Genomic DNA, 10,631 nt, shown 5'->3' on the forward strand with positions numbered 1-10,631 from the left:
GTTGATTTAGGCAATTGTTGCCAAAAGTTGATTATCTAGGCGATTGTTGCCAAAATGATTGATTTTAAGGCCTTTAGCCAAAATTGGTCGATTTAGGCAATTAGTTTGCCAAAAATGTTGATTATTTAGGCGATTATCGCCAAAATTATTGATTTAAGGCCTTTGGCCAAAATATTGATTAATTTTTAAGGCATTTTGCCAAAAAGTCCGATTTAAGCTATTTGTCGCTAAAAATGGTTAATCTTACTTATAGGCAATTTATTTGCCAAAAGTTGATTAATTAAATTGTAATGTAGGCAATTTATTGCCAATAAAATGTGTTTGGTTAAGGCTACTTAGCCACAATTATTGACTAATTGGACTTAAGCCGGATTTGTACGAAATAAAGGCGATTAAACCGTAGTTATTATTTAACTAGGTTCTTGTCACGACCCATTTCCATGGACCGGACCGGCACTAGGACCTGGGTGGGCTTAAGGCCCCCAAAGCCCGTAGTAAGCCTATATTATGCAACCCTCATTTCCGCAATCATAACTGTGGATACAGGCCCAATAATTTATTTCAATTATGTATCACTAATACAGTTCATTTACAACCCACTAGAATACAATTGCGGAACTCTACCTGTACATTTATATCATCATTTGTTTTTCGTTTACAGTCTTCTATACTTATGTCTCAACTCCATAGGATTTTTCTTTCTTCTATTACCTGGAAAAAAAAAAGGTAGGCAGGGGTGAGCGCCAAACTCAATGAGTAGGGTTAGATAACCCTCTCACCCCACACAATCATACAGATGCTAAAATATTTTTATTTGTTCATCGATTAAATTTATGATCATGCAGTGTCACACAAATGGCAATACAACAGCAACCACAATTATTATCACATTCATATAATCACATCACGTGGAAATTAGTCAGTGGCACCACCTAAAACCCCAACGAGCCGTCCTCACACATGGCTCGCCCTCTCATACATGTGCACCAGGGAGCCGATCCCCCATACGGCCAACTGGTCTAATCCTCACTGACCAGTCCTCTCATTGCTTTTCCATTCTCTCTTTTCTTTTCCATACCAACAGGAGGCAACCCGGTGGTCTCCATCCAATCTAGATCATCAAGTGCTCACAACAGGAGGCCACCCTGCGGGCTACAATCAAATCTAGATTATCAGGTGCGCAACAACAAGAAGCCATCCTGTGGTTTTCCATACAATCCACATCATCAGGTGCACACGGGGGCGCCGATCTCCCATTTTCCCGGCCGACGGTCAAATATCATATCATATTCAGGATCCATATAACAGACCGTCCTCACAAACCCATGGTGGTCCACTTCATCCCAATTCCACACAAACAAGGCAAAGTATATTCATAGCACAAGTAATCAAACAACTTTCAATATCAACAGATAGTACATCATAATATGGCAATTCAACAAAATAATGCATGCCAACATTTAGCCGTGAATGCATGAATGCAAGCGGATGATACTAGTTATCTAACACTACTCACAGTTCTTTATCGTCCTCTAAGGGGACTGTTTTCTAGCAACATGCTTCCAGCCGTTTTTCCTCGCATTTCGGAATTTTATAGACCTTTAAAATAAACAATAAAATTCTAAATAAGAATTTTAATTCGAAAGATTATATTAAATATTCGTTCATTAGTTTTGGTTATCAGTTCTTTAATTCACTTATTAATTAAATTATACATATATTTATAGATATATATTGGGTTTCCTTATTTATTTATCTATTCTAATGTATCACTTTTAAATAAAACGTTTAGGTATTTGTTAAGTAATATTTTATAATAATACGAATAATATTAATAATAATAATAATACGATTGATAATATAATATTAATAACAATAATCATTTTAATCGTACTTCCAATTGAAAAATTCGACAGCATTTCCTCTATAATCAGTACTACCCAAATTTTATATTTTTCCGCATGTCAACACACAGCCCATCCATCGGGCAATTCACATCAAACAATCCCGTCCACCATAACCATCATTTATTAGTCACCCGTCATACATGCATAGGCACTTGTTAATCCTATCTCTAATTCATTTTAAATTTCCATAATATCATAATTACTTATACCGTAAATTATAATTTTCTTCTAGTTATACTTCTTAAAATTCCGGCAATTAACATATATAATTATTAGTTACAATTCATATATCAATATCAATACTGAATTTCTAATCAAACTCATAGCCCACAATCTAGCAAATTCATTAATAAACAAGGAATTCATTTTAATATACCGTTTCTAATCTCATCATCATTAAACGCATTAAAATGAACAATATGGCTGCTGCCATTACACCAAACTTCAAGTCGACTTCATTAACATCAATCATTACACAATCATATCACCCTACGTATATATAAGAGCACATCATTTAAGTAACTAAACATTATTTGAAATTCTATACTTATAAGGGTAAAGTATATTTGCCGACTAACTAGATGCCTTATTAGATAACCAACAATTTATGTAGTGTTATAACTTTTCTAGATAATGAAATAATTCTGAGATTATACAACACCTTTATAACTTACATTTTTAACTTAGTAACCTATTTATCAAGTCAGCGTCAGTTCACAGCTTTGGTACCAATCGACATCAAATAAAAAAACTAATTATAGACATAAAATCTACACAAAAATAAAACATTCTGTCTTCTAGGAATTTCGGTCACCAGAACCACCACCGGCAAGCAGTACAGCCGCCATCAGCGATGGCCGAAATTGATACCATCCTCTAAACAATGCAAAATTATAGTTGGATTAATCCAAATTCAGAGAGGAGTTCAACCACGCTATCAATTTCATCAAGCAATAACTATTTCTAAACCAATTGACAAAAATCCTATTTCAACGTAACTTAGCAATGATTAAGATATCTCCCATTATTACACAAATTAACTAAAGAAACTATTTACAGAAGAATTAGAGAGCGATAATCGGCCTACCTTGTCGGTAATAGTTGCCGGAGTTGCTCGGAGGGAAGGACAGCAATCGCACCCTTTTGCGATTCGACTATCACTCGTTCCAATAGTTTCTGTGCTGTGAAGACGAAGTCAGAGAGAGAGAGAGAGAGAGAGAGAGAGAGAGACAGGGACGTGAGGGTGCAGCGGCGGCGGTAGGAGGCAGTGGCGTTGGCTGGTGAACGGAACAGAAAGGGGAGGGGAGTCTGTGGTCGGTGCTAACGGGAAGGAGAGGGGGAGAGCTGTCGCGCGCTGGAGAAGAAAAAGGAGGAGAAAAGAAAAGAAAAAGAAAGAAAGAAAAAGAAAAAGAAAAAAAAAATCTGTGCCTTCTAGACCATTCCGGTTTGATTCGAACTGGTTTGGTCTGACTTAGTAATTTGGTCTCATTTTCTTTGGTTTTCGAGTTTTTCACTCGGTTTTTAGATTATTCGTGTGGTTTTCGACATATTAAATTAATTTTCGGATCCGGTTCGATTTATTTTGATTGTTTAGTTCAGGTCCATAATAATAGTAATCATATTTGATTTTTAGGATGATTAATTTATATGTATCTATATTCTTATAATAAATTAGTAGCCAAAGTTCCATATTATTTCTCGAATATTTTAAAATGTTCTTAAATCAAAAGTTTCGATAATACATTTTGGGCTTGGGCCCAATATCACAGAATTGGGCTTGATTTGAGACTGTGTTTCTATTTGTAGCCCACATGTGAAAATTTTAGATTTTTGATTTAAATTAAATTCAAAAGTTTCGAAAATAAAAATTCGGGGTATTACAATCTCCCCCCCTTAAGACAATTCGTCCTCGAATTGAAACCTAATAGAGGGTAATAGTAATAGAGACATAGATGATCACAACTTTACAATAAGAAATACTTCACATATAAAAGAGTAATGCTATAAACGAAGCGAAGAGAGGTACGATATTCTACTTGTCTTTCTACCTCCAATCATCACGCTTTTGTTTCCATGGAAACCTTCTCTAATGATCTTAAAAAGAAAAATTTCACTTCAAATCACCCATTCTATAACAATTTCTCTTTGACTAATTTAATCTATTAGACTTTTCACTTAATCCATATCTTCTATCCCAAGTTCTCCAAGACCTTCTTTACGTTCTTCCTTGAACTTTTATCCCCAATTATTTAATGAACCCATACTGACGAAAACAGTAATCTTACAATGAAAGAGGTATGCCATTTGAGGCAATTAATTCTAATTTCCTAAACGCAAATCTTATATCCCATAATATTCTTCTTACTTTATACTAAGGGTGTTTAATGTTTACACATTTTCTCAACTTAAACTTTTATAACTTTACCGGTTTGTATCTGTTTATACCAGGTGTTTAGAATCCAGCAACCAAGATTTCTAGTTGTATATACCAATTCAGTCCGTAATACCAACCGACTACAAATTACATAACTTGAGGAGGCAATATTTGCTCAAACTGCCATTAACTTGCTAAGTTCTCGATATCCAACCATGCCCATACTCTACTAATCTATTCCATAATTACATTCCATCTATACTTGTAACGGATTATACCTTGCATGCTTAAACACTACTTAAATACTATTAGCATCAAGAATTTCACAGTTCCTAAGATGGTGCTGGTGCCACTACACTAACTTAGTTTACATTCACATCATATTGATTACCAAACTAAAATCATTTTATTTGTCATAATTTATTCATTAATTTTTTTTTTTTCATTAATTTTTTTTTTTGCCACTATTTAATCCATTTTAAAGATATCAGAATACTCTCTTAATTATTTCGTTTATTTATTCCCTCTGTACTACATCACACTATTAGTCCTGATCTAGTTAACTACCCGTATTTCAACCTAATATTTATTACACCATAATTATTTACCTTACCTACTATTCATCCATTCAGAGATCCTTAGTAAAATGCTTAAGCATTAACCTTAATTCTATCTTATCATCCAGATGCCCCATCAAGTTATTCCACCCTTCCAACTTATTTTCATTTCCTAATTTAATTTAATATCAAAATTCTCATAGGGGACCAAAATAAGAGTCATAATATTTCAACTAGGCCTATTTGGCCACTTCAAAATTCTCAACAACATCACATTTCTCTTTATCAAATTCATGTGGTTACACGTTACGACATCATTAAAACTCATTCCAACCAAAGATCACATCTTAATCCAGTAGCCACTCAAATTACAATCATATTCAATCCCAAAATCAAATTTGCATAACATCATTCTCAGTTAAACACATGTAACCCAACAATTGAATTCAATCACATTCGTATAATTCAAAGCAAAACAATCATCACCATAACCACATAGGTTCAATTTTTCCTTTGAAATTTCTTCATGAAATTTTCCTTTCATCAATTATACATAACCACACTACCAATTAGTCATACCAGATACAAGGAATCCATTAATTCCGATTAATCAATTCAAGTCACAATCAAATCTTATATCATTAATGTACATATTCACTCCAAAGGATTCCTTCAAATTTAAATAATTCTCTTATGATCAAGTACACTATCCGAAAAATATCCAAAGGTTTCGATTTAATAGCAATTTCCTTTAGTTCTGATTTGTCCACAGTCTATAAGGTATAGTACCACTAGCTTCCGTTTTTAGTGCATTTGTTTCCAAGTATCACCGATGTTATACTTCCTAATTCAGTAAATTCATATATATTAGTAGTCTACAACACCAAGTGTCTCATAATGTTAAGTTCAATCGACATAACGCATACATTATTATTATACCTCATAAATTATTAGTATTATTATTACTGTTATTACCATTATTACTGTTATCATTATAATTCTTATTTTATGTCATATATACTTATTATTATTTTCGTTTATTCTATATATATTGATATATATTTATCATTATTTTATTTATTTATATATTTATTATTATATTTACTTATAATTTTTATTATTATATATACATATATATATATATTTTTAATATAATTACTGCCTAATAGCGTTTCACTTCCAAAACCATTAATTTCCTTTATTATCTTTTACTTTTATTTTATTATACGAGGTCCTTAAACTTAGCCTGGCTTATTAAACATCCTACATGTATTAGGAGTTTAATTCTACCCTATCTAATACACTTACCACATATTAAACTCTCACTGTATTAATTCCTGGGTCATAATAATTATCCCTTAATTGCATACACTACCTTTATAACTCTGTTGACTATTCAATTTAATTACCCAACTTATCATTTTCTACCACACACTCTTTTATACCCCTGCATGTCCTTACATCTCATAAAAATTCATAAATCTTCTACTACTTGCAAATACTTTTATTAACTATTTGCAAATCTTTTCTATCTTAGAAATGATTACTCTTAAACTCTTGATTGTTTTCATTTAGAAGTTATTTTCATATAAGCATAACGAAAGAAACATGAACCACAATTTTTCCCATAGTCATAAAATCTCAAAACATAGAAATATTTTATAAATTCTCTGATACATCACTATTCCTATTTTTTTTTTATCAATCTTACTAAGAATCACAATTTACTTTTCTTATAACCACCATAATTTATATTATTCCCTGTATTTATACACTTGAAAAGAACTAGCTCATGAATAACACAATACACTTCACTCCACCAAGCAGCAATTACTTCTCATAACTAAAAATCCCTTAATATAATAATTCCACCAACATTATTTCTTACGAAAAATACTCATCATTAATTATTATTGCAAATCACACCAAATCATTTATTTTTTTAAACCCTATAAATATCATTTATGTAATCACACCAATTAATATATATATCACATTCAGAAGATTACCTCAATAGTCATAATAAATTGCACCAACCAACATCACGTAAACTTTATCAAATCAATACTCTAATTAATTACATCCTAATGTCCTTAAATCCGAATCATCTAGTTCTCTTATTAATTAACACTAACAACGCATTCTCAACATATAGTTTCCGCAGGCATACATATACTCACATTCGTGTATTTTTATGCATGTAGTCCACATCCAACACATTAAATACACTAACATACTTTTATCGTTTAACTTCAACCTATTAACCATATATCACTTATCTTCTTACATAATTAAATTATATATAAATGTTATGTATTTCATAGAAAAAAATTAAATTTTTAAGCTAAGGACACAGTTTCCATTAGAAAGAGTACACTGGTTGATCAGGCCACTGCACTTCCTTCTAATTTCTCCTGCGTTTCAAAGCTTTGACTAACTGTTAATATGATTATCTTTCCCCATTTATTTATGTATTTTATTATTATTATTAATTATTTTATTTATGATTTTGTAACCGCCTTAGTGCAGAGTGCGTCCACCTGCACCAAGACCGTTTTCTATTTAGTGTCTCTCCTTTGTTGGTTACGGCCGATCCCAACGTAGGAGTTTTATATTCAATTTCCTATGTTCCGCAATTGATTCCTAAGGCCCAACTTAATGCTCTGATACCAACTTTGTCACGACCCATTTCCATGGACCGGACCGGCACTAGGACCTGGGTGGGCTTAAGGCCCCCAAAGCCCGTAGTAAGCCTATATTATGCAACCCTCATTTCCACAATCATAACTGTGGATACAGGCCCAATAATTTATTTCAATTATGTATCACTAATACAGTTCATTTACAACCCACTAGAATACAATTGCGGAACTCTACCTGTACATTTATATCATCATTTGTTTTTCGTTTACAGTCTTCTATACTTATGTCTCAACTCCATAGGATTTTTCTTTCTTCTATTACCTGGAAAAAAAAAAGGTAGGCAGGGGTGAGCGCCAAACTCAATGAGTAGGGTTAGATAACCCTCTCACCCCACACAATCATACAGATGCTAAAATATTTTTATTTGTTCATCGATTAAATTTATGATCATGCAGTGTCACACAAATGGCAATACAACAGCAACCACAATTATTATCACATTCATATAATCACATCACGTGGAAATTAGTCAGTGGCACCACCTAAAACCCCAACGAGCCGTCCTCACACATGGCTCGCCCTCTCATACATGTGCACCAGGGAGCCGATCCCCCATACGGCCAACTGGTCTAATCCTCACTGACCAGTCCTCTCATTGCTTTTCCATTCTCTCTTTTCTTTTCCATACCAACAGGAGGCAACCCGGTGGTCTCCATCCAATCTAGATCATCAAGTGCTCACAACAGGAGGCCACCCTGCGGGCTACAATCAAATCTAGATTATCAGGTGCGCAACAACAAGAAGCCATCCTGTGGTTTTCCATACAATCCACATCATCAGGTGCACACGGGGGCGCCGATCTCCCATTTTCCCGGCCGACGGTCAAATATCATATCATATTCAGGATCCATATAACAGACCGTCCTCACAAACCCATGGTGGTCCACTTCATCCCAATTCCACACAAACAAGGCAAAGTATATTCATAGCACAAGTAATCAAACAACTTTCAATATCAACAGATAGTACATCATAATATGGCAATTCAACAAAATAATGCATGCCAACATTTAGCCGTGAATGCATGAATGCAAGCGGATGATACTAGTTATCTAACACTACTCACAGTTCTTTATCGTCCTCTAAGGGGACTGTTTTCTAGCAACATGCTTCCAGCCGTTTTTCCTCGCATTTCGGAATTTTATAGACCTTTAAAATAAACAATAAAATTCTAAATAAGAATTTTAATTCGAAAGATTATATTAAATATTCGTTCATTAGTTTTGGTTATCAGTTCTTTAATTCACTTATTAATTAAATTATACATATATTTATAGATATATATTGGGTTTCCTTATTTATTTATCTATTCTAATGTATCACTTTTAAATAAAACGTTTAGGTATTTGTTAAGTAATATTTTATAATAATACGAATAATATTAATAATAATAATAATACGATTGATAATATAATATTAATAACAATAATCATTTTAATCGTACTTCCAATTGAAAAATTCGACAGCATTTCCTCTATAATCAGTACTACCCAAATTTTATATTTTTCCGCATGTCAACACACAGCCCATCCATCGGGCAATTCACATCAAACAATCCCGTCCACCATAACCATCATTTATTAGTCACCCGTCATACATGCATAGGCACTTGTTAATCCTATCTCTAATTCATTTTAAATTTCCATAATATCATAATTACTTATACCGTAAATTATAATTTTCTTCTAGTTATACTTCTTAAAATTCCGGCAATTAACATATATAATTATTAGTTACAATTCATATATCAATATCAATACTGAATTTCTAATCAAACTCATAGCCCACAATCTAGCAAATTCATTAATAAACAAGGAATTCATTTTAATATACCGTTTCTAATCTCATCATCATTAAACGCATTAAAATGAACAATATGGCTGCTGCCATTACACCAAACTTCAAGTCGACTTCATTAACATCAATCATTACACAATCATATCACCCTACGTATATATAAGAGCACATCATTTAAGTAACTAAACATTATTTGAAATTCTATACTTATAAGGGTAAAGTATATTTGCCGACTAACTAGATGCCTTATTAGATAACCAACAATTTATGTAGTGTTATAACTTTTCTAGATAATGAAATAATTCTGAGATTATACAACACCTTTATAACTTACATTTTTAACTTAGTAACCTATTTATCAAGTCAGCGTCAGTTCACAGCTTTGGTACCAATCGACATCAAATAAAAAAACTAATTATAGACATAAAATCTACACAAAAATAAAACATTCTGTCTTCTAGGAATTTCGGTCACCAGAACCACCACCGGCAAGCAGTACAGCCGCCATCAGCGATGGCCGAAATTGATACCATCCTCTAAACAATGCAAAATTATAGTTGGATTAATCCAAATTCAGAGAGGAGTTCAACCACGCTATCAATTTCATCAAGCAATAACTATTTCTAAACCAATTGACAAAAATCCTATTTCAACGTAACTTAGCAATGATTAAGATATCTCCCATTATTACACAAATTAACTAAAGAAACTATTTACAGAAGAATTAGAGAGCGATAATCGGCCTACCTTGTCGGTAATAGTTGCCGGAGTTGCTCGGAGGGAAGGACAGCAATCGCACCCTTTTGCGATTCGACTATCACTCGTTCCAATAGTTTCTGTGCTGTGAAGACGAAGTCAGAGAGAGAGAGAGAGAGAGAGAGAGAGAGAGACAGGGACGTGAGGGTGCAGCGGCGGCGGTAGGAGGCAGTGGCGTTGGCTGGTGAACGGAACAGAAAGGGGAGGGGAGTCTGTGGTCGGTGCTAACGGGAAGGAGAGGGGGAGAGCTGTCGCGCGCTGGAGAAGAAAAAGGAGGAGAAAAGAAAAGAAAAAGAAAGAAAGAAAAAGAAAAAGAAAAAAAAAATCTGTGCCTTCTAGACCATTCCGGTTTGATTCGAACTGGTTTGGTCTGACTTAGTAATTTGGTCTCATTTTCTTTGGTTTTCGAGTTTTTCACTCGGTTTTTAGATTATTCGTGTGGTTTTCGACATATTAAATTAATTTTCGGATCCGGTTCGATTTATTTTGATTGTTTAGTTCAGGTCCATAATAATAGTAATCATATTTGATTTTTAG

At 33.4% G+C, this 10,631-nt stretch overlaps 4 long non-coding RNA genes across 4 annotated transcripts; all 4 read right to left on the minus strand.

Annotated features, from left to right (window-relative positions):
* Positions 1-531: 531 nt before the first annotated feature.
* Positions 532-2,230, minus strand: LOC149496285 (uncharacterized). Its single transcript, XR_016321038.1, has 2 exons — positions 1,517-2,230; positions 532-711 (listed from the first exon to the last, which is right to left on the minus strand). It is a non-coding gene; the product is annotated as an uncharacterized LOC149496285 (long non-coding RNA).
* A 42-nt stretch (positions 2,231-2,272) lies between these two features.
* LOC149496286 (uncharacterized) lies at positions 2,273-3,495 on the minus strand. Its single transcript, XR_016321039.1, has 2 exons — positions 2,995-3,495; positions 2,273-2,783 (listed from the first exon to the last, which is right to left on the minus strand). It is a non-coding gene; the product is annotated as an uncharacterized LOC149496286 (long non-coding RNA).
* Positions 3,496-7,622: 4,127 nt separating this feature from the next.
* On the minus strand, positions 7,623-9,321 carry LOC149496287 (uncharacterized). The gene is made up of 2 exons (XR_016321037.1): positions 8,608-9,321; positions 7,623-7,802 (listed from the first exon to the last, which is right to left on the minus strand). It is a non-coding gene; the product is annotated as an uncharacterized LOC149496287 (long non-coding RNA).
* Positions 9,322-9,363: 42 nt separating this feature from the next.
* On the minus strand, positions 9,364-10,237 carry LOC149496288 (uncharacterized). Its single transcript, XR_016321040.1, has 2 exons — positions 10,086-10,237; positions 9,364-9,874 (listed from the first exon to the last, which is right to left on the minus strand). It is a non-coding gene; the product is annotated as an uncharacterized LOC149496288 (long non-coding RNA).
* Positions 10,238-10,631: the final 394 nt, after the last annotated feature.

This window comes from Jatropha curcas, chromosome 5 (genome assembly GCF_041381405.1).
Source record: "Jatropha curcas cultivar XTBG-Jc1 chromosome 5, XTBG_Jcur_1.0, whole genome shotgun sequence".
Classification (NCBI taxonomy): Eukaryota; Viridiplantae; Streptophyta; class Magnoliopsida; order Malpighiales; family Euphorbiaceae; genus Jatropha; species Jatropha curcas.